This window comes from Delphinapterus leucas, chromosome 6 (assembly GCF_059928025.1).
Source record: "Delphinapterus leucas isolate spDelLeu-1000000601 "Yukka" chromosome 6, BTC_Dleu_Yukka2, whole genome shotgun sequence".
Taxonomy (NCBI): domain Eukaryota; kingdom Metazoa; phylum Chordata; class Mammalia; order Artiodactyla; family Monodontidae; genus Delphinapterus; species Delphinapterus leucas.
In genome coordinates, this window is record NC_143134.1 from 19,015,834 (window position 1) to 19,035,199 (window position 19,366).

At 48.0% G+C, this 19,366-nt stretch overlaps 1 protein-coding gene across 6 annotated transcripts in view; it reads right to left on the reverse strand.

Annotated features, from left to right (window-relative positions):
• The window catches only part of PTK2B (protein tyrosine kinase 2 beta), a 140,035-nt gene that overhangs the window by 115,826 nt on the left and 4,843 nt on the right, over nucleotides 1–19,366 (reverse strand). For 2 of the 6 annotated variants that reach the window (XM_022595006.3, XM_022595005.2), the window contains exon 2: nucleotides 13,675–13,767. The gene's annotated coding sequence lies outside the window, so the exon portion shown is untranslated. Of the gene's footprint in view, nucleotides 1–12,123; nucleotides 12,293–13,674; nucleotides 13,768–19,366 lie in introns of those variants that run through there. The other 4 variants (XM_022595009.2, XM_022595008.2, XM_022595004.2 and 1 more) reach the window with 3 other exon arrangements.

A 19,366-nucleotide genomic window follows, 5' to 3' on the forward strand; every position in this document is an offset into this window, starting at 1 on the left:
CCACCAAGGCTTCCCTTCACCGTCCCTTGCTCCCCGACCCCCAACTCCAAACATACATGCTCCAGCGGAACCGGGATGATCGTGCTGGGTCCAGCCTCCCTGAGCTGTTCACAGCTTCCCAAACAGGCCACAGTGTGGCTCCCCCCTCTGTGACTGCGGTGAAGGTCTTTCTAAAGAGCAGTCTCATCCGTCACTTATGCCCCCTCCAGGGTCTGGGCCTCGAAAAGCCACCTCTCAAGCTTTTGTCCATGCCTGTCACTTCTTCACACGTCTGGCCACAGCTTCCACTCTGGTCCTCTTGCCCGCCAATCTTCATCTTTCCTTTCCTCACTCTTACCCCAAACTCGGGGTAAGAGTTCTCCAGCTCACATGTGTCTTCTTAAGAGAAGACTGGAGGGGAAGTATGGACGGGGCAGTCCCTCTCGGAGGAATCTGCTGGTGAATCCCTAGGGAGTGTGATTTCTGAGATGGTCAGACTGTCCCACTCCCGAGAAGGGAGGGGGAAAGGCCTCCAGCGCCGGATACCCCGAGTCCTCACGCTAGTGGGAAGGGCAGCAGTGGACTCGAGGCCTGAATGGGGCAAACCCAAGAAAAGCCTTGTACCACATCATATCCCTAAAGGTCCTGCTCCAGCAATTTATAACCCTCAACCATTCAGTCACGTTATGTGGTCTTTGCGTTTCTCAACCACTTCCAGAAACTGGGCAGACTCTGGTTCTCCCATTTTAGAGAAGACTAATAAAGAGTCTTTATTAGCTGGTTTTCTCCATGGGAATAAAGACGAAATAAAAAGGGACAGATTGGTGTGGTTGCTTGATTGATTGCCTCACCAGCTTGCACTCCTTCCTTTGTTCATTCATTCATTCATTTATTCCTAAAGTTATTCGTCCATCCATCTGTCTATTTTCAATATCATGTATGCTCTTCCCCTCCCCAAATTGTCTGTCACAAAAACAGGAAATTTATATTCTAGCCCTTTTAGAATCTTTCATTTTATGGGCTGCTCTCACGATTACCCTATTTTGAACAAAAATATACGGCCTGGGAAAAAATATTAGCCCGACATCACTACAATAAATGCTAGTTTGGGCTGCTTACAAACGTCACCTGACAGAATTGTTTTTTTAAGAAAGGAAGCACGGTTCTATAATACAGATTCAGTAACTTTGCTTGGGGGCATAGCCTCACAATTATAAGTGCTGAATTTTGTAAAAGATCATTTTTCAAAAAGCAATGCAGTAAGTAGTTATGCTGTAGACATCAAAAGGAAGTACCTTCTAAAGGATATGATTAAACATTTTTCCAAAGTGACATATGAATGGCCAATAAGTACATGAAAAGATGCTCAATATCATCAGTCATTAGGGAAATACAAGTGAAAACCACGACAAGGTACCACTTCATGGCCACTAGGACGGCTAAAATCAAAATCACAGACAATCACCAGTGGTGACGAGAATGGGAACGATCACACGTCGCTGACGGGAGTGTAAAATGGTGCAGCTGCTATGGAAAGCAGTTTGGCCATTACTCCAAATGGTAAACATGGTTATCACATGAGCCAGCAATTCTACTGCTAGGTATGTAACTAAGAGAAATGAAAACATATGCCTGTGCAAAAACTTGTACATGAATATTCCTAGCAGCATTACTCGTAATGGTCAAAAAGTAGAAACAACTCAAGTGTTCGTCAACTAATGAATGGTTAAACAAAATGTGGAATATACCTACAACGGAATATTAATTGGCAACATAAAGGAATGAAGGACCAGTACATGCTACGACATGGATAAACTTTAACAACATTGCGTTAAGAAGCCAGTCACAAAAAGACCCACAATGTTGTGTGATGCCATTTATATGAAATGTCTAGAATAAACAAATCCAAAAAAACAGAAAGTAGATTAGTGGTTGCCAGGGACTGGGGGGAGGGGAGAATGAGTGACGGCTAATGCGCCGAAGTTTCTTACGGAGTGATTAAAAACAAAATCCTGCAATTAGATAGTGGTGATGTTTGCACAACGCTGTGAAGATACCAAAATTCACAGGACTGTACAATTTTAAAGGATGAATTTTATGGTATGTGAATTCCATCTCCAAAAAGCTGTTATTAAAAAATATAAATAAACACTTGCTGGGTTAATAAGAAATAGCAAACTCTCTTTAGGCTGTAGGGACGATGATATAAGCCAGAACACAGATGATTCAAAAAGGGGTTCTAGCGATGAGAAGGGCACTGATGTCAAGATGTGAGTCAGGCGTTGGCTGTTTCATAAACAGGGAGAGTTGGGGAAAAGCCATATTTTAAATGTAATGTATTATTTTATATAGTATGTGATTTAAAACATGCGTCGCTAAAATCATATTAAATATTTTGAAATGTTTACAGATTTACATTAGCTGTTTTTTACACAATCCTCCTTATCAGGAGGCACACATGTATATATCAGATGTCGACTGTCAGGCACCATCTGTCCCTCTGACTCTCAGTACAGACACGGTTCTGACCTCAACAGAGCCTACAGCCTAGTTCAACCGAGTTAAAACGGAGCTTAAGTTTGAGGTCATTTCTATGAAAAGTTTGTAAAATTGATTACGAAACCTGTGGGTCGTTCTTAATATTTGGTGGGGCCGTAAGTTCCTTGGAGCTCAGATGAAAGCTTTGGACTTTCTTCCCGTAAACATGTGCATTTGCTCAGAGGTGAAAATTATGCATCTTCTCCCAGGGCACTCATGTATGCAATCCCCCCTCACCCCTGGCACATACACACGCCATGCCCCAGGTTGTATTCCTTATTTCGATATCATTCTTTACTGAATCCGCTTGCATCTAGACCCATTCTCCAGTGTATGTGTGTTTAGACACATAAACAATGAGGGCTTCAAGAACTGGAGGCCTGGAGAGGATCCCAGATGATCTGGTCCCCCCGCAAGGCAGGAGGGTCCAGGGGTCACTGTGGAAAGGGCAGAGGGCCTGGCAGGCACCTGCCCTCCCTGCTTCAACCCTGGCAAGATCTACTTTAACCTGGTTTACACACTGGGCTTTAACCTAAGATCCATGTTGAAGAAAGTTCTCCTCTAGTTAAGAAGTCCCAAACCCCGTTATGCTAAGTACAAATGAAAACCCTGAGGCTTGAACTGGCCCACCCAGGTGACTCACCAAAGGTTACATGGGAGGAAGGTGACAGAGCAGTGACATCCTGGGTCTGCTCCCTGGGTAGCGCTCTCTCTGTCACCACACCTCTCCCTGGGAGTGAACACAGGTTGGCAGCTAAGCGTTTAGCAAACAGGTACAGGAAGGGTTTTACTAGACAGGGAACCAGGTAAAGAAAGAGGGAGAAGGTTCAGAGGCCACTCTGGGGACAACGGAGGGCCACCCTCCGGACAGCTCAGAGTGCAGCCACCACGGCAAGCCCCAGGCCTGTGCACAGGTGGGTGGAAGTCCAGGTCAGTAAAAACTGCCAACCTCTGCCTTGCAAATCTCTCTCCTGTATCCCAAAAGCGACTTCACCCTCTACCAAGGCTCCCTGCCTTTTTTCCTACTCCCTGTTTTTCTCCTGTCATTCAGCCTGGCCAGAAGGGGCTCCAGAAGCAGGAGGATGAGGGGGGAAAAGAAGGCAAGGATCCAATGGGTTAGACACAGGACATAGCTCAGCAAAGGGAGTATGAAGCTCCTGCTCTAAATCACCCACTCCCTCTCTCTGGGCTCTAGGAAACCTCCACACGCCCCAAGAGGCCAGGATAGCATCCCGAACCTGGGGGAGAATGCGGTCCTGCTCTGTTGCAACTGGCTGTTGTGAAGCCCGGCACAGGGAATGAGGAAGATCACATCTGGCCCTGGGGAGCCAGGCACGAGCATGTAAAGAAGGAGGCACAAGGAATCCCCAATCCTTGGAATCTGAGGGAGTTTGGGAGAAGAACAAAAGAGTGGGAGGGGCTTGATCTGAGCCTGGGGGAGGAGTCTGACTGAAGAAGGTAGAAGGTGGTCCAGGCAGGACAGAGGACTTGGGCAGAGGTTTGATGAAGACCAGTGGGCAGGCCGGGCTAGCTGGGGTGAAGGGCTTAGTTTGGCAAGTATGGGGAAGTAAGAAGAGAAGGTAAATGAAGGTCAGATTACAGAGGGCGTTAAACAGTAAATGCAAGGGATCTGGATTTGCCTAGAGGCACAGGAGCTTCTGAGGGAACTAGAAATAAGGAGAGGCTCTTAGGTAACATCAGGTGATATTGGGTAATATGGGTCAGACTAGGGTAGGGGCATGGAAAAGGGAGGGAAGGAATGAGAGGCATGAAGAAAGAATTTGCAGGATTAGTGATGGGTAAGATAAAAGGAGAGGAGAAAGGGAAGATAATTCCAAGGTTTTTGACCTGAGTGTCTGGGAGAACTACAACTTCATGAACAGGAGGGATGCCAGAAGGAGACAGTTTGGTGTAAGAAAACGATGAGTTTAGTTTTCAACTTGTAACACCACTGAAGATGAGTTACTCAAGTGGAAACTCTTAGAGTTACTCTTACAGATTCTTGGAAGTGGAGAGCTGAAGCAAGGGAGGAGGGTCAGACAGGAGGGGGAGACCAGGAGTTGTCTGAACTGATGACGGTGGATAAGGGCGCGGCAGACTGAAGTGCATGACTCTCCAGGAGGCTGCTATACAGAGGCTGCCATGAGACCTCTAGACAGGCTGACACTTAGTGCATTGCTACCAAAGATGAGGTCCATGGGAAAGGGCTTACATATGAACTGAGAACACAGAGGAAGGAGAAGATTAAGGGGAATGACATTACTTACATAACCTAAACGATTTGATGCTCCCATAAACCCTACATCTTTTAAATCCATGTAAGGACCAATTTCAACTCAGAGAACATAGAAGCCTCTGACTGACCAGCAGATATTCTCCAGGACCCACAAATCATCCCAGATTACAGAATTTATCCAGATTCTTGAGACTCCCACATGCCCCTCCTCTGAGGTCAAGCTCTTTACTCTCTGATCCACTTTATACACTGCTGCCCAAATCTGATCATGCCCCCTTCACCCAAGTTCATATCTCAAGAGCTCTCTGCAGCCTTTAGAATAAAGTCCAGTGGCTCCCTACAGCCTTCAGAATGATGTCCAATCCCTTCAGCCACCATGTTTGAGCCTTATGTAAGTTTCCACCCTTAACTTAATCGCCCTTTGGTACTCTTGGCTCCAGCCAAAATGAGTCATTCAAATCATGCCTCGCCACCTCCCTTTTATTTACACTCTTTGACCACAACCACTGTTCCAAGTTTCCGTGACCATACACTAGATATACTTTGGGAGCTTTTCCAAATGCCCCTTCCTCCAAGAAGCATTCCAAGACAACCCAAAAAGAAGAACTCTCTCTGTTCTCTGACCTCATATAGCACTTTACTGGTGCCTCTTTTATGGCACCAAAAGTCCCCATCTTATTACATCCCCAAGCAGACTGTAAACTCGTTGAGGACAGATACAGTCCCTCAAATGCGGGGAAGGATTATATACTCTGAGTGACGAGGGGGCTGAAGGAGGGGAGAAATATTGAACAAATGCCAAGAATGAGTCACAGGTGAGAAAACTCAGGCTCCGAGGGGTTACATAACTAGGCAGTGTCAACCAAGGAGAAAGTGACAGATCAAGACTCAACCCACGTCATTCTGACCCAAACTCTTCATCCTTCCAGGGATCCTGCCCGGCAGTGCTTTATGAGGCATTTTCACACAAGCCAAGTGTTTCTCTCAACGACCCTATCAGGGATGCGGTACTATTTCTTCATTTTCAAATGAGAAAAGTGAAGCGACTTACCCAAAGTCACACAGTTAGCAACTGGAAGAATCTAGACCAAAGCCGTGTCTCCTGACCCCTGACCGTCTGTCCACTCACCCAGGCTGACAGTCTGCCAGAACTGAGCTGGGGGCTTGAGAACTTCAGCTCGGGACAGCTGCCTAAATGGACATGGCCATGTTTCCGTGCCCCGCATCTGTGTACATAGCAGACCAAAGGTAAACCGATGCGGTAAGAGCATCTTCGAAGGTGCTGGAGTATCAGATCTCTGGTAACCTGCCTGGAGCTGGAACTGGGGGTGGGGAGAGTGTACACCTGAGCCAGGGAGAGGAGCTGGGTTCTCACCCCCAAAGCTCTGGAAGAACAAAGAGAGTGCTTGAGGCTAGGTGCGGGGGAGGACGAGACAGTTGACACTTATTTAGAAACCAGAAAAACACGTGATGCTCCAAGTGGCAGGGACCAGAGGAAGGACGGTTTCCTCACCGGTGGGAAATGGTACCCCTCCCCCAGAAGAGCAAAACCCGAACTCAGGGCAGAATTCCCAATGGGCCCACATGTGTCCCAGTGGGACTGCAACAACTGGGGAGTCTGAGAGGCAGCTGGAAGACCCTTAGAGAAGGAAAGGGCATGAAACAGGGGGACTGCGGTCCTGGGGCCCTCAAAGTTGTTGGGAGCATTGGCCTATTGAAGGGGACACTAGTCCACGAGTCAAGAACTAAACCCAGCAGCAAGCACTAAACTCCGGGCGAGAACACTCCTTTGAGCTCCTGTCCAGTGAGCGATGGTGCCAGGTTCTGCGTGGGTGGATTTCAGGACGTAAAAAAGGAAGAAGGTGACGGGAGAGGAGGAAAATGTTAGTGAGCTGTCACCAGGATAGAAAAGGGGAAGGCTCCCCTTCCACAGCCTTGGTGGTGGTTGATCTTAGCTCTAATCACGTTGACCAGCTGCCTTTAGTGCTGGGCAAGGTAAGAGCTGGGTGGGGTCTGCGGCCCATCCGCAGCCCACCTAGAGGGTCACCTGGAGACAAAATCCTGCACTCCTATCAACCCACGCCTCGTGTCTAGGTAAAAAGTGCATCGGAATACGCAGTCTCCAGCCTGCTCTCTTAATCAAACCGTCATCGTGAGTAATAATTATACCTTGGGAAATGGCAGAGTGACTCAAAAGAGCTGCACCCTGCCCCACTGCCGCCCCCTCGCATGGCTCAGAGCTTCGTGCTGGGTGCCTAGAACCCCGGAAACCGAAGCCACCACTTTCCCCTGCCTGTCAGCCCTCTGAGCACCTTCAGTGGCCGTGCGGACTCCAGTGTCTGGTGGGCAGCAGTAGAAAGTCTCTTTGCTGGCTACAGAGCTAATCAGGTCAGGCTGTCACAGACACAGTGCACTGCGGGTGGGGTGTGGGGATGCAGGTTGGGGGCAAGAAGCAAATTCTGTCTTGTACATGATGCACAGGAGAAGCCCACTTCTGCCCCTCAAAACACGGCCTTTTTCCCCAGGGGGGAAAAAAAATGGCCCTTCCCCACCAGCTCAGATCAACTCAAAGTATGAAATAGAATGCCAAGGAGAGCTACGTTCATTGCGTGCCTACTGTGTGCCTGAAAAATGACTGAATGTGTTATGTACAGCCAAGGTTATTAAGCTGGTGCATAGGGCCATCTGGGACATTAAAATACTGGACTAGTCCATCCAAGCTTGTAAATGTCGCCCCCCCGACCCCCGCCGCCAGGGCCCTGACTGCCTGCCTGCCTCGTCCACCTCCCAGGTTCCCTGTGACCACTGGCACAGCAGGCTCAGTTCTGTTAGATCCCTGCCCACGCCTTAGTGGCTGTTGATATTTGGAATATTACTCCTGGTATACCTTCACAAAAAGCCCTGTCATCATCTCAGAGACGAGGAAGAGAGGGCTACACGACTTAGCCAAGGTCATACAATGAGTCCCAGAGCCAGAGCTGGAACCCAGGCTGACTGACCAAGTCCGGGCGCTGGACCACTGGACCACCAACCACGCTAATGTTTTGGAGACTCTCACCACTCTCCCTGCTCCTCCCCCTTTACCCTAGAACTGGCCCAGAGTCTAAGAGAAATTCTTGATCGGGGAGCCAGCAAGAACTTCTGTTAATTACCACCCTTTCTGCCCAAGGACCTCAGCAACTGTCCATCTTTATTCTGGCCACCTCAGAGATCCATTCATCTGGGAGGCCAGGGCCACAGAGTCCCGAGCCTATGAGCTTTCTGGGCAGGGAGAAAAGTAGGAACAGGACACCTACCACTCGGGGTTCACCCAAGGGACGCTTCCTCCCCTCCCCTGCCTCAATTGTACTTTCCTTAACAATATTAAGAACATATGGAATGACTGCCATACCCCTGGAGGGCTACATGCTGAGGGACATACTCTTCCAGGGTCCTCCGAACAATGGGAAATGGGTGTGAACTGTGGTAGGAAGATTTAGGCTGACACAAGTGGGGGTTTGTGTCTGTGAGGGATGAGCGATGCTGGGACAGGGGCTTCGGTCCCTGAAGATCTTCTGTAAATTGGACACTACTAAGTCCAGGCTAGAGTTATGGGATGAATAATGTCCGCAGAAAGATCTTTTTGGTTCCAGAACTGCACCTACATCAACAGTCAGTAGGAGTGGAGTGCCATTTCCATTGAGACGGTAGTAGGTCTCCCCCAAACCCACTACAAGGGGTCTACAGTCAAATTTAGGGGATGTTAGTAAGTCCAGTGATACAGGTGTCTTTTCTGAGGAACGGACCATAGCCTTGATCATACAAATACGCAGGACGAATCTCCAAGAGTGGGCTCATTGGAGCGTTTCACCAGTGCAGCACCTGTAACTATCTCATGGCAGAGAGTTTCTCCGAACACTGTGTGGCAAATGCTGCTCTAAAGAACTGGGGACAAAATGCTTACCACTGGGCAGGGGGGTGGGGAGATTTAGCCACTGGAAAGAGGGACCATTTGTAACCCAGTGGTTTCCACAAGGGAAACACACTTTCCATTTCCTCTTTCTCTTAACAAATTCTTAACTCCCTCCAGGTTCCCTTCGAGGAGGCCCCCTAATTTGCTCTTATAAATGCCCCCATTAAAGTCAAAACAAGGCATCCTTACTTCTTCTACCCCTGAGCTCTATTTTTCTAATAAGGTACTCCTTATAAAAATGGGAATACTGACAGCTAAATTTTATGGTGCATTTGTCTGTGTCCGTCGTGCTTAGTGTGTTACCTGGATTCTCCCTTCTAATTCATTCACATTTCCTTTCAGTTAATTCAACTTTGAGTTATGGCCACCCCTTCCCCAGGGTCTTCCAGGGCATCTGGGAAGGAAGTCATTGACAAAGCTGAAAAACTGACCCAAGCTCTCCCTTTCTGCTCAGGAGCCAACCCACTGTCTCACCAGGAGAAGGACCTCCACCACGTACTTCCTCTGCAACCTCTGAGGGCTCAATAAATATAAACAAACGAGCCCCAAGCACTTCAGGGATACTACTTTGGTTACCCTTGTGAAAGCGCTATGAAGATTAACATCTACCACTTTTTCTTCAGCACTCCCTGGGCAATTTACATACATTACCACGGATCCACCCCACAACCTGAACGAACAGATACTCTTATCCTCATTTCTGAAAAGAGATTCTGGGGTTCCAAGGAGTGAAGTGGTTTACATAAGGCCTCACAGCAGGCAAGTGGCAAAGCTGGTATTTGAATCCAGGTTCATGGGGCTCCAAAGACAAGGAATTGTCTTTCTTTTGATTTTAAGAAATAACATGCTCAATCAGTGAAGGAGCCCCAAAGTGGAATCTAGGAGGATTGGTTACAAGATAATATGTCCTGGGCGGCGGGCGTGGGATGAAGTGGGAGATTGGGATTCACATATATACACTATTGATACTGTGTATAAAATAGATAACTAATGAGAACCTACTGTATAGCCCAGGGAACTCTACTCAGTGCTCTGTGGTGGCCTAAGTGGGAAGGAAATCCAAAAAAGAGGGGATATAAGTATATGTATAGCTGATTCACTTTGCTGTACAGCAGAAACGGACACAACGTTGTAAAGCAACTATACTCCAATAAAAATTAATAAATTTTTAAAAATAATAAAAAAAGAAAAAAAAGATAATATGTCCTGAGACTGTTCCCTTGGTGCCTGGGCACTACCTACCCTTCACTTCCCAGCACTGTAGCATCCTCAGCTTCCCCCTAGAGGACAGGTGCCAGATAAAATACCAGATGTCCAGCTGAATTTGAATTTCAGATAAACAGTGAATAATGTCTTGGTATAAGTATGCCCCAAAGATTGCACGGGACATAGTTATACTTGACAAATATTCATTGCTTATCTGAAATTCAAATCTGAGTGTCCTGTATTTTCTTTTTTTTTTTACATCTTTATTGGAGTATAATTGCTTTACAATGGTGTGTTAGTTTCTGCTTTATAACAAAGTGAATCAGTTATACATATACATATGTTCCTATATCTCTTCCCTCTTGCGTCTCCCTCCCTCCCACCCTCCCTATCCCACCCCTCTAGGTGGTCACAAAGCACGGAGCTGATCTCCCTGTGTTATGCGGCTGCTTCCCACTAGCTATCTATTTTACGTTTGGTAGTGTATACTTGTCCATGCCACTCTCTCACTTTGTCATTTGCTAAATCTGGTGGCCCCGCACCCTTGAGTCAAGTCGGAGGCTGCTGGCCCAAGTGACAGGAGTTGCCATGGCAGCCAGAGCAGGCCCTTCTGGAGCTGTCTCTCCCACCTCTCCAGCTTCAACTCACCCCTGCACTCTCCACGTGCTGAACACTCCGAGCTACTTTCAGTTTCCTGGTTTCATTCCGCTGTTTCTGGCCTCAGGTCTCAGTACTTGCTGTGCCCTATGCTGTTCATGCCCCTCTTTCCCTCCCAGGCTAATTCTACCAATCCTTCAGGTCTCCACTTAGAGTCACTTCTGCCAGGAAGCCTTCCTGGACACACTGACCGGCTCCACCCACAGCCCCCAGCACTGGGCTGGTCAGCACCTGTTCCCTCCCTCCCCACGGCACTGCTCGGGGCGCAGGGCTGGGTCCCACGCACCCTGGTCTCCCATGCCCAGCGCCAACACCTGGCCTCAGGTAGGAAGTCAGCCAATGCTTATTGAATGAAGGAATGAGAGCAGAGTGTCGTGCCAGAGCTGCTCTCTCCATGTGACTACTTCCCTCCCTCCTTCCATTTTCACACACTTTTTTGTCTCTGCTTCCTCTTCGCCCTCCCCCAGAGGAGTTGTGAAAGGCTGGGGTTAGGTCCACACCTGCATTCCTTGCCCTCAAGGGAGGAGCCTCCTTGTGTCCCTTCCCTGATCTTTTCGAACCAACTGCCCCGAGGGCTCACGTCCAGCTGTGGGTCGGGGGAAAGCTCTTCCTCTTCTGGTTTCTGAGCGCCCCTGGCAAATGCCCCCTGTGTGTCCAAAATTCGGCTCTCCTTCTCCCCGCCCTGACCCCTTGGAGAAGCCTAATTGGATTCAGCTCCAAGCTTGGCGTGTGGGGAGACGCAAGTGTCAGATGGCTGACGTTTAGGGCAGGTGGTGGGGCTCGGTGGGCTCAGAACAGCACCCATATGTTGCCTGTTCACCCACCCAAGGCTTTGCCCACGCACAGCCTGACAGGAGAAGGCGGCACAGAACTTAACCCTTTAGGGGCATTCCGAAGTAATGTCACAAAGACCCGGGGTGGCAGCGAGCGTTAACTTTAGTCCCCACAACACACAGGCACTCACACACACACACACACACACACACACGCATACACACGCACGCGCACACACGCACGCACAGAGTTCTGCTTCTACCCCCCTGCAGAGCCCTGCTTGCTTCCAGTCGGCGCTTGATTCAGAAGATGCCCTCTGGGGGGCGGGGAGCGCAGTGGGGTGTGCGTGGGAATGTGAGCAGGGTGGGCGAGCTGAAGGGCACGGCAGGGGGCAAAGCAGGAGGCGGCAGAGGCTCTAAGGCAGGAGTTGAAGAAGTTGGATTCTGAAAGCTCTCTGGCCTGACCTTTAGAGGCAGGCGGCCTTTCTGTGCCCTCCCATCACCGCCCCCCCCACCCATCCTCCCCTGTCTGATAAGAGAACTAAGAGGGAAAAACACCCTTTCGTCTCAAATTAACTCCAAAAATGGAATCCCTCTCCCTTCACGGAGGGCTCGCCGGCCCCGGGAGCGCCCCACGCCGCAGCGCCCACTTCTGGGTCCGCGGCTCCCGGTCCCGTCCGGGTCCCCGCAACCCCAGAGTCACCCCGACCCTCCCGCCTCGTCCAGCCTCCACCTTCTGGCTGGGCGCTCAGCCCCGATTGCGATCGCGGGAGGGGACTCACACGGAGCGAAGCGCCGACTCCGGCGGCGGCTCCTCGGCTCGGCCAGGTGCGGCGGGGCGGCGGCGGGTGAAGGGCTCTTCTTAAGGGGTGCGCGGCGGCTCCGGAGGCCTCCGCTGAGAAACAGCGCTGACAGGTTTGTGTTTTCCCCTCTCCTTCTCCGACTTAACCACACCCCTGCTGCTCTCCTCCCCACTTCCTTAAGGGGTGGGGTGTGTTGTCTGCGGTGCCGAGCGTGTGCCGCTCCAGCCTCTTACCATAAACTCTGAAATAGACGCCGCCGCCAGTTTCCGGAGCTGCACGTGCCCAGAGATGGGGGACCATCTCTGCCACGCCCCGACCCTAGGTGGGGTCTTCTGCTGTTCTGTGCCCGCCCCCGCCCCCCGTGAGCAGTTGAGCCCCCCATTCCTACCACCCCTCCCTCTTTCTTCCTGTCCACTTGGAAACTTTGGGAGGCCACACTTAGAGGCTGGCGTTTCCTCTTTGCCCCCGGGTATGTTTCAGAGCTGGAGACTCACCTGCCTGTCGCGCTCTCAGCATCAGTGTCCCTCCCGGTCTCCTCAAGCCCTAAAGTGCCCAGGCCCTTTTGGGGGCGCCAGAAATCAGGTGAATATCACCAGGAGCTTTAGCAGAACTGGTCGAGGGGCCTGAACACCACGGACCAGGTTCCTGCGCTGTACCAGCCAGGACAAGAGGCACAAGAATAGGCATAGAAACTGGGCAGCCTTTCTCACCCCATCTCTACATCAGGCCACTTGGTTTGTTGCCTAAATCAAGAGGCTGGTTTACCTCTTCACTCAGGCCAGCAGGGCAGCGAGAGTCAAGGCACTTAGCAACCCCTTTCCCTATCACTAGAAAGATTCCAGACTTTCTCCTGAGTAGGAGGAGGTGAACCGGGCTTAGCATAAGGTCAAAAAGCTGGTGTGTCACAGTGTTGCCCCACACCCTCAAGGCTCCTCTCCAGAGCACTCACCCCAAACTTCTTCATTCTGTATCCTGTGAAGGGTTGGGATCTCCCACAGTTCTAGAGGATGCTATTCACAGAGACGTCTCTGAGGGTGGTGCCCCCTGGCGTTGTGCAGCCACATGTGACAGCCCTGCATACATTATACTCGCCCCCAGACTCTCTCACCGCCCACCCCAAACTCAGCAGATGGGTCACCCCAGGAGAAAAGCCAGCATTTGGTGAGCATGTCTAAATGCCAACCACTGTGCTAAGGAAGCACTCAGTTTACATTTCATCTATGTTTACGTTTCCTTTAATTCTTCCCATTTTCTGAAAAGAAAACCGAGATTAAAAGATTAACATGTCCAAGGCCACAAAATCAGAAAATCAGTGTTCATCCAAGTATGATCAGTGGACTACCTGTAGCTTTTAAAATGCAGATACCTGGGACTTCCCTAGCAGTCCAATGGTAAAATCCCACATGCAACGCGGCCAAAAAAAAAAAAAAAAAAAAAAAGCAGATACCTGGATGCCACTGCAGGTCTACTGAAAATCAGAATCTCTGTGCCTGGGGCCCACTCACTCACTCAGGGTAACTTACAACCCACCTGACGGAGCTCACGAACACGACTGCTGGAGCTCTGACTTGTTCATCCCGTCCACCGATCAGCCGTGTTCTCAGCACCAGGTAATGCCAGGGTCTGCAAAGCAGTGAGAAGACATACAAGTAGGTATCGAGGGAGACCTTGGCTAGGGCTTGGGCGACAAGGCAAGTCAGATGGGGTGAACTGGAGTTAGCAGGGGACATATGGGGGAAGATGAGGCACCAACCGACCACTCTGTGAGGAAGATTGTCAGAGGGTGTCAGCAAGCAGGTGGCCCATCCGTCTTCCTGTGCATGGGAATGAGGTGATGAAGGTCCAGCAGTGTGAAGGTTGGGGACCTGCGTGAATTGTGGAGAGTCTGGCGCCCCGTGATGACAGTGGGAACTCAAGAGCAAGGCGACTCCAGACTGGTTTAAGGAAAGGTGAGTTTGTGTATGCTGCCTTCATGTGGCCAAATCCATGAACTACACTCTCACTGGGTCCTAATTCAGGGAAAGAAAAGTTTTCAGATATTCAAATTTTTGAGGTTGTTGAAGTCTTCAGCAATCTTTTTGAAGCTCCAAATATCTAGCTCCTAGAATCGTAGCATCATAGGTTTTATTTATGAAAGAAGCTTGAGAAACTCCCTGCAGTGGATGACTCCGTCTTCAGGTCTTCTTATGCTCTGTCCAGTGGTACGCGTGAAAGGCTAAGGTGACAGGGTCAAACATCTCTGCCTGTTACTTGCCTCTAAGGAAAACCTATCAGAAACACTTTCAGGAGCCTAGAACTCTATATAAAGGCTCTTAAAAATTCTACGCATGGCTCTTTGTGGGTTGGGATAGTGACCTACGCCAGTGAAGAAGAAAAAATTTCCCTTCTATCTACTTCTGTCTGACTCAAGCCGAGACAGTGCAATTGTGGGAAGCCCTGGTTGGAGGTGGGGGGAGAAATGTGGGGCTGGTTCAGCAGGAGAAGGAAACTATAAGAAAAAAACACTTTGAATTTTCCGTTTAAATGTTCCACCCTCACCCCAGGTTCAAGTCTTCAACCCCGCATCACATGGCTCCCCCAACACAGTCCTTTCCAGTTTTCCCCATGAGTGTCAGTAACATTATCCCAGGAACCAAGTGTTAAATCCTGAATCACCTTTGACTCTCCTTTATTACCCCACAGCCATTCTATCTCTAGGTTCTGGGAATTCTTCCAATCATTTTTCCTATTCATCATTTTCTTTCAAGTCCTATTGCCCCTACCATGGTTCATGGTCTGTTTGTCTTATGCCCAGACTTGTGAAAAGGGTTCTCCTAACCTGACCCCCACTCCCATCCCAAAAGGAGCTGGGACTGGAGCTCAGTAAAGTGGTCTGAGCTGGTGATGAGCTTCTGGTTGGCATCTGAAACCACAGGAATGGATGAGATGGTCTGGGGTGGAGTAAGAGGGAGCAGAGATCTTAAGGTCAGGCTCTTGCCAGGAGCAAACTTAATGAAGAGGCAAAAGTTGGATGGGGCGGGCTGATGAGTGAATTGGAAGTGAAATCACGGAGGCAGCATGTCTTGGCTGAAGGAGGACTTGAGAGATGTGGGTGATTGAGGGGGCTGTGGGTTGAAAGAGGGCTGTTTAATCATTTGTTTAAGATGCAGGTTTAAATGCACATGGGAAGGATCCAGTCTAGAGGGAATACGTGACCTTGGGCAGGTGAATCCCTCTCTCTGAGCTCATATCTCCTAATCTAGACTAGAAGACTAAGGACTACCCGCTCTGCCTATTTCACAAGGTTTTGTGATGCCCAAATTAATAAGTATGAAGATGCTATAAAATGCTATAGTTATTATTTTTAGAAGTGATAGGAATTAAATAGGGTAGGATTAGTGGGGAGATAGTACATATGTATCTGTTATATAGGTAGTTTGTCAACTGTTCACTGTGACCAGAACTTTCATCCATCATCTAATCTTCACAACAGTTGAGGTTGATAATAGTATTCCTATTTTATAGAAAGGAAAAGGAGGCTTGGAGAAGGTAAACAAAAAATTTGTCCACCACCCAGGTGGTAAAGAGCGAAGCTGAATCCAAACTCATTAATAGCAGGGCCGTGATGGTATGTAATTAGAGTCTCTCCATTATGGACAATGGAATTAAATCACATAATATAAATTTACTATTTCAATAAATTTCATTTTAAAAGGACAGTATGGTTATAAGTGATCAGAATAAAAAAAATTAACAAAGAAAAAACTTATGGGCACAAGGACTAAATAATTGAAGTTGCTCACGACCAAAGGACATCTATCTCTAATTTAACCAGGCACCACTAGGCATACTAAATGGACCACAGTTGAGGCCAAAATGGAGGACTCAAAGCCACACCCTTGTTTCTAAAGAACCCTTTATTCTATCCATGGAAGCATTACTGGTTGTCACCCTTTCTTCACTTATAGAGAATCCCTGAATTTTAGTTGGCCAGAGGCTGCCCAAAATAAAGACTACCCTTCCCAGTCTCCCTTGCAGGTGTGACTGTGTGATTAAATTCTGGGCAGTGGCTGGTGAGTAGACGTTATGTGTGCAGCTTCAGGACCAAGTCCTTCAAGGGAATGGGTATGCCCTCCGCTAGTCCCTTTTCCACTACCACCTGATGATGGGACCTGGAACAGTCATCTTGGTCTGTGGCGTTGAGAATAGCAGAGCAACATTGAAGAGCAGAGCAGAGATGAAGCCTGGGTCCCTAATGAACACCATCAAGCCACTATGCTAGCCCCAGACATGGTCTGGACCTGGGAGAACTTTTATACAAGAGAGAAAGAAACACTTCAATTGTTCACATTACTGAACTTGAGGCTTTTCTGTTGAAAACCAAAGCCTAAACTGAGTTCTAACTAATATACCATCATTTAGCCCACTTTCTTTTATATACAAATTAAGGCAGAACCTCAACATCCCCATCTATAAAATGGGAATAATTGACACGGTTTTGGGAAGACTAGAGATAATTACATGTAAGTTTTCTTGCTAGTGCTGTGGTTCACAGTGGACAATAATATAATACAACAATATTATAACCTGTTGTAACTTTAAAAGATGCATTCCTGAAATAAAAGTCATGGTTGCTTTAAAATATTCCACACACGCCACCCCCCCAATAGTGTAGGGGAGAGGAGGAACAAAAACAACAAAATTGAGAACTGATGTAAGATGAAAGATGGGTATGTGGGGGTTAATTACACTGTTCTCTCTAATACTGTGTTTGAAAATATTCATAGTGAAAAGGTCAAAATAAATAAAATCATTCCACAGAGAAAAGAAAAGGAATTCCTGGACATAATCCAAAGTGTCTCCTTGGGAAAAATGAAACCATATTAAATGTAGTGAGAAATTAATTTGGGTACCCAAGAGGGAGGGCAGATGGATAAGGCCGAAGAGTGTTTTTATTTTCAGCAGTTTCCACAGCCTAGGGCACTGCTGCCAGCCCTTCTGTAGCTCCCCAAAGTGGCCTCAGGACAGTGGGCTGTGGGACGCTCTTGGAAAGTGCCTGCATGGAAGCGGATAGAGCCCAGCCCGCCCCGCTCACTCCGGGTCAGCTCCATGACTCCTGTGACTTTGACCTTCTTGGTTCTCAGTCCTCTACCCCCACCTGTGAGTGAGCTCACCAGGTCCCCTACTGCCTATGGAAAACCTCTGAAGCAACAGAGTGACTGCATGACTCTTGCCATTGTTGATGCCAGCGATTCTAACACACGTGGCTATCAGGTCCCAGCCCACACTATGCTAGAAGCATCAACTAGGAAGGGAGAGCAGGTTGCTGCAGGCAGATTCATTGTTAGTAGCAAGAAGAACCTCTAAGAAAGAAAGAACAAATGCCTAGCCAATGCAAGAACCCACAGATCACAGGCATCTGTGGCCATTTAAGGGACAGAGACAAAGAACCCCACACACTTCATTAACTCCTGAGGGCACCCCGTTATTACCCAGCCCAGCCCAGTAATTATTGTCTATTTTGGTAAGTCGTGAAGAAAAGCTTAAATTCTGTTCTGCATCCTCTATTTTAGAGAGAAAAAAAGCACGCGATGTATTTCAGAAATTTTTCTGTTAAAAATGTTTGCCGTCAAATAATTGGGGGCTTAAATTTCAGGTACATGGAACAGCAGTTTAGATTTCATTTTGTCAAGTGGTCAAGTTGCCAGTCTGTACCAGAGTATTTTACCACCCTCGATCCTTCACAATGAGTAGCAGCAGTGTGTAGGCTTCACTGGGGACCTCCAAACAAGGGGTCAAAACCCCAAATGCTGACAGAGACAGGGCAGAGAGTGTGAGGGAAGCTGGCTGGATAGGGGCTGTGGCAAACAGGAACAAATGTCCCTCCTATAGGGAGCAGCTGCTATTCAGCTCAAGTCTCTTGCCACGCAGGAGAGGGAGCTTAATGTAGCAATGTAGGCAGATCTTTCTTTCTTTAAAAGCAAAGGCAGGGCTTCCCTGGTGGCACAGTGGTTGAGAGTCCGCCTGCTGATGCAGGGGACATGGGTTCGTGCCCCGGTCCAGGAGGATCCCACATGCCCCGGAATGGCTGGGCCCGTGAGCCATGGCCGCTGAGCCTGCGCGACTGGAGCCTGTGCTCTGCAACGGGAGAGGCCACAACAGTGAGAGGCCCACATACCCCCCCCCCCCCAAAAAAAAGCAAAGGCAGACAGCAACTTCCATGGCGGTCCAGTGGTTTGGACTTTGCCTTCCAATGCAGAGGATGTGTGTTTGATCCCTGGTCAAGGAGCTAAGATCCCACATGCCTCAGGGCCAAAAAACCAAAACATAAAAGAGAAGCAATGTTGTAACAATTTCAATAAAGACTTTAAAAATTGTCCACATCAAAAAAAAATCTTAAAAAAAAAGCAAAGGCAGACAATGACTATCTGAAAAGGAAATTAAGAAAATATTTCCATTTACAATAGTATCAAAAAGAATAAAATGGAGGTGAAAGACTTGTACACAGAAAACTGTAAACCATTGCTGAAAGAGATAATAGGACACAAATAAATGGAAAGCTATCCTGCATTCATGGATTGGAAGACAGTATTGTTAAGGTGGCAGTACTACCCCATTAAATCTACAGATTTAATGCAATCCCTATGAAAATCCGAGTGATCTACAGATTTAATGCAATCCCTATGAAAATCCAAACACCATTTAATGCAGAAATAGAAAAAAAAACCCATCCTAAAATTCATATGGAATCTCAACAAATCCCAACGGTCAAAATAATCTTTAAAAAGAAAAACAGAGTTGAAGGTCTCACACTTCCAGATTTCAAAACTTATTACAAAGCTGCAGTAATCAAAACAGTGTGGTACTGGCATAAAGACAGACATATAGAGCAATGCATTAGAGCATCCAGAAGTGAACTCTTGTCATTTGATCTTCAACAAGGGTGCTGAGACCACTCAATGGGGAAAGGACAGTGTCTTCAACAAATGGTGGTGGGAAAACTGGATATCCACATGCAAAGGGTTGGATCCTTCCATTGCACCATATATAAAAATTAATTCAAAATAGACTGAAGACCTACACATATGACCTAAAACCATGACATTGGCAATAATTTCTTGGATATGACATCAAAACACAGGCAACAAAAGTAAAAAGAGAGAAGGACTACATTAAAATAAAAAAAATTTTGTGCAGCAAAATGAAAATGAATGGCAACAAAATGAAAATGCAACCTACAGAG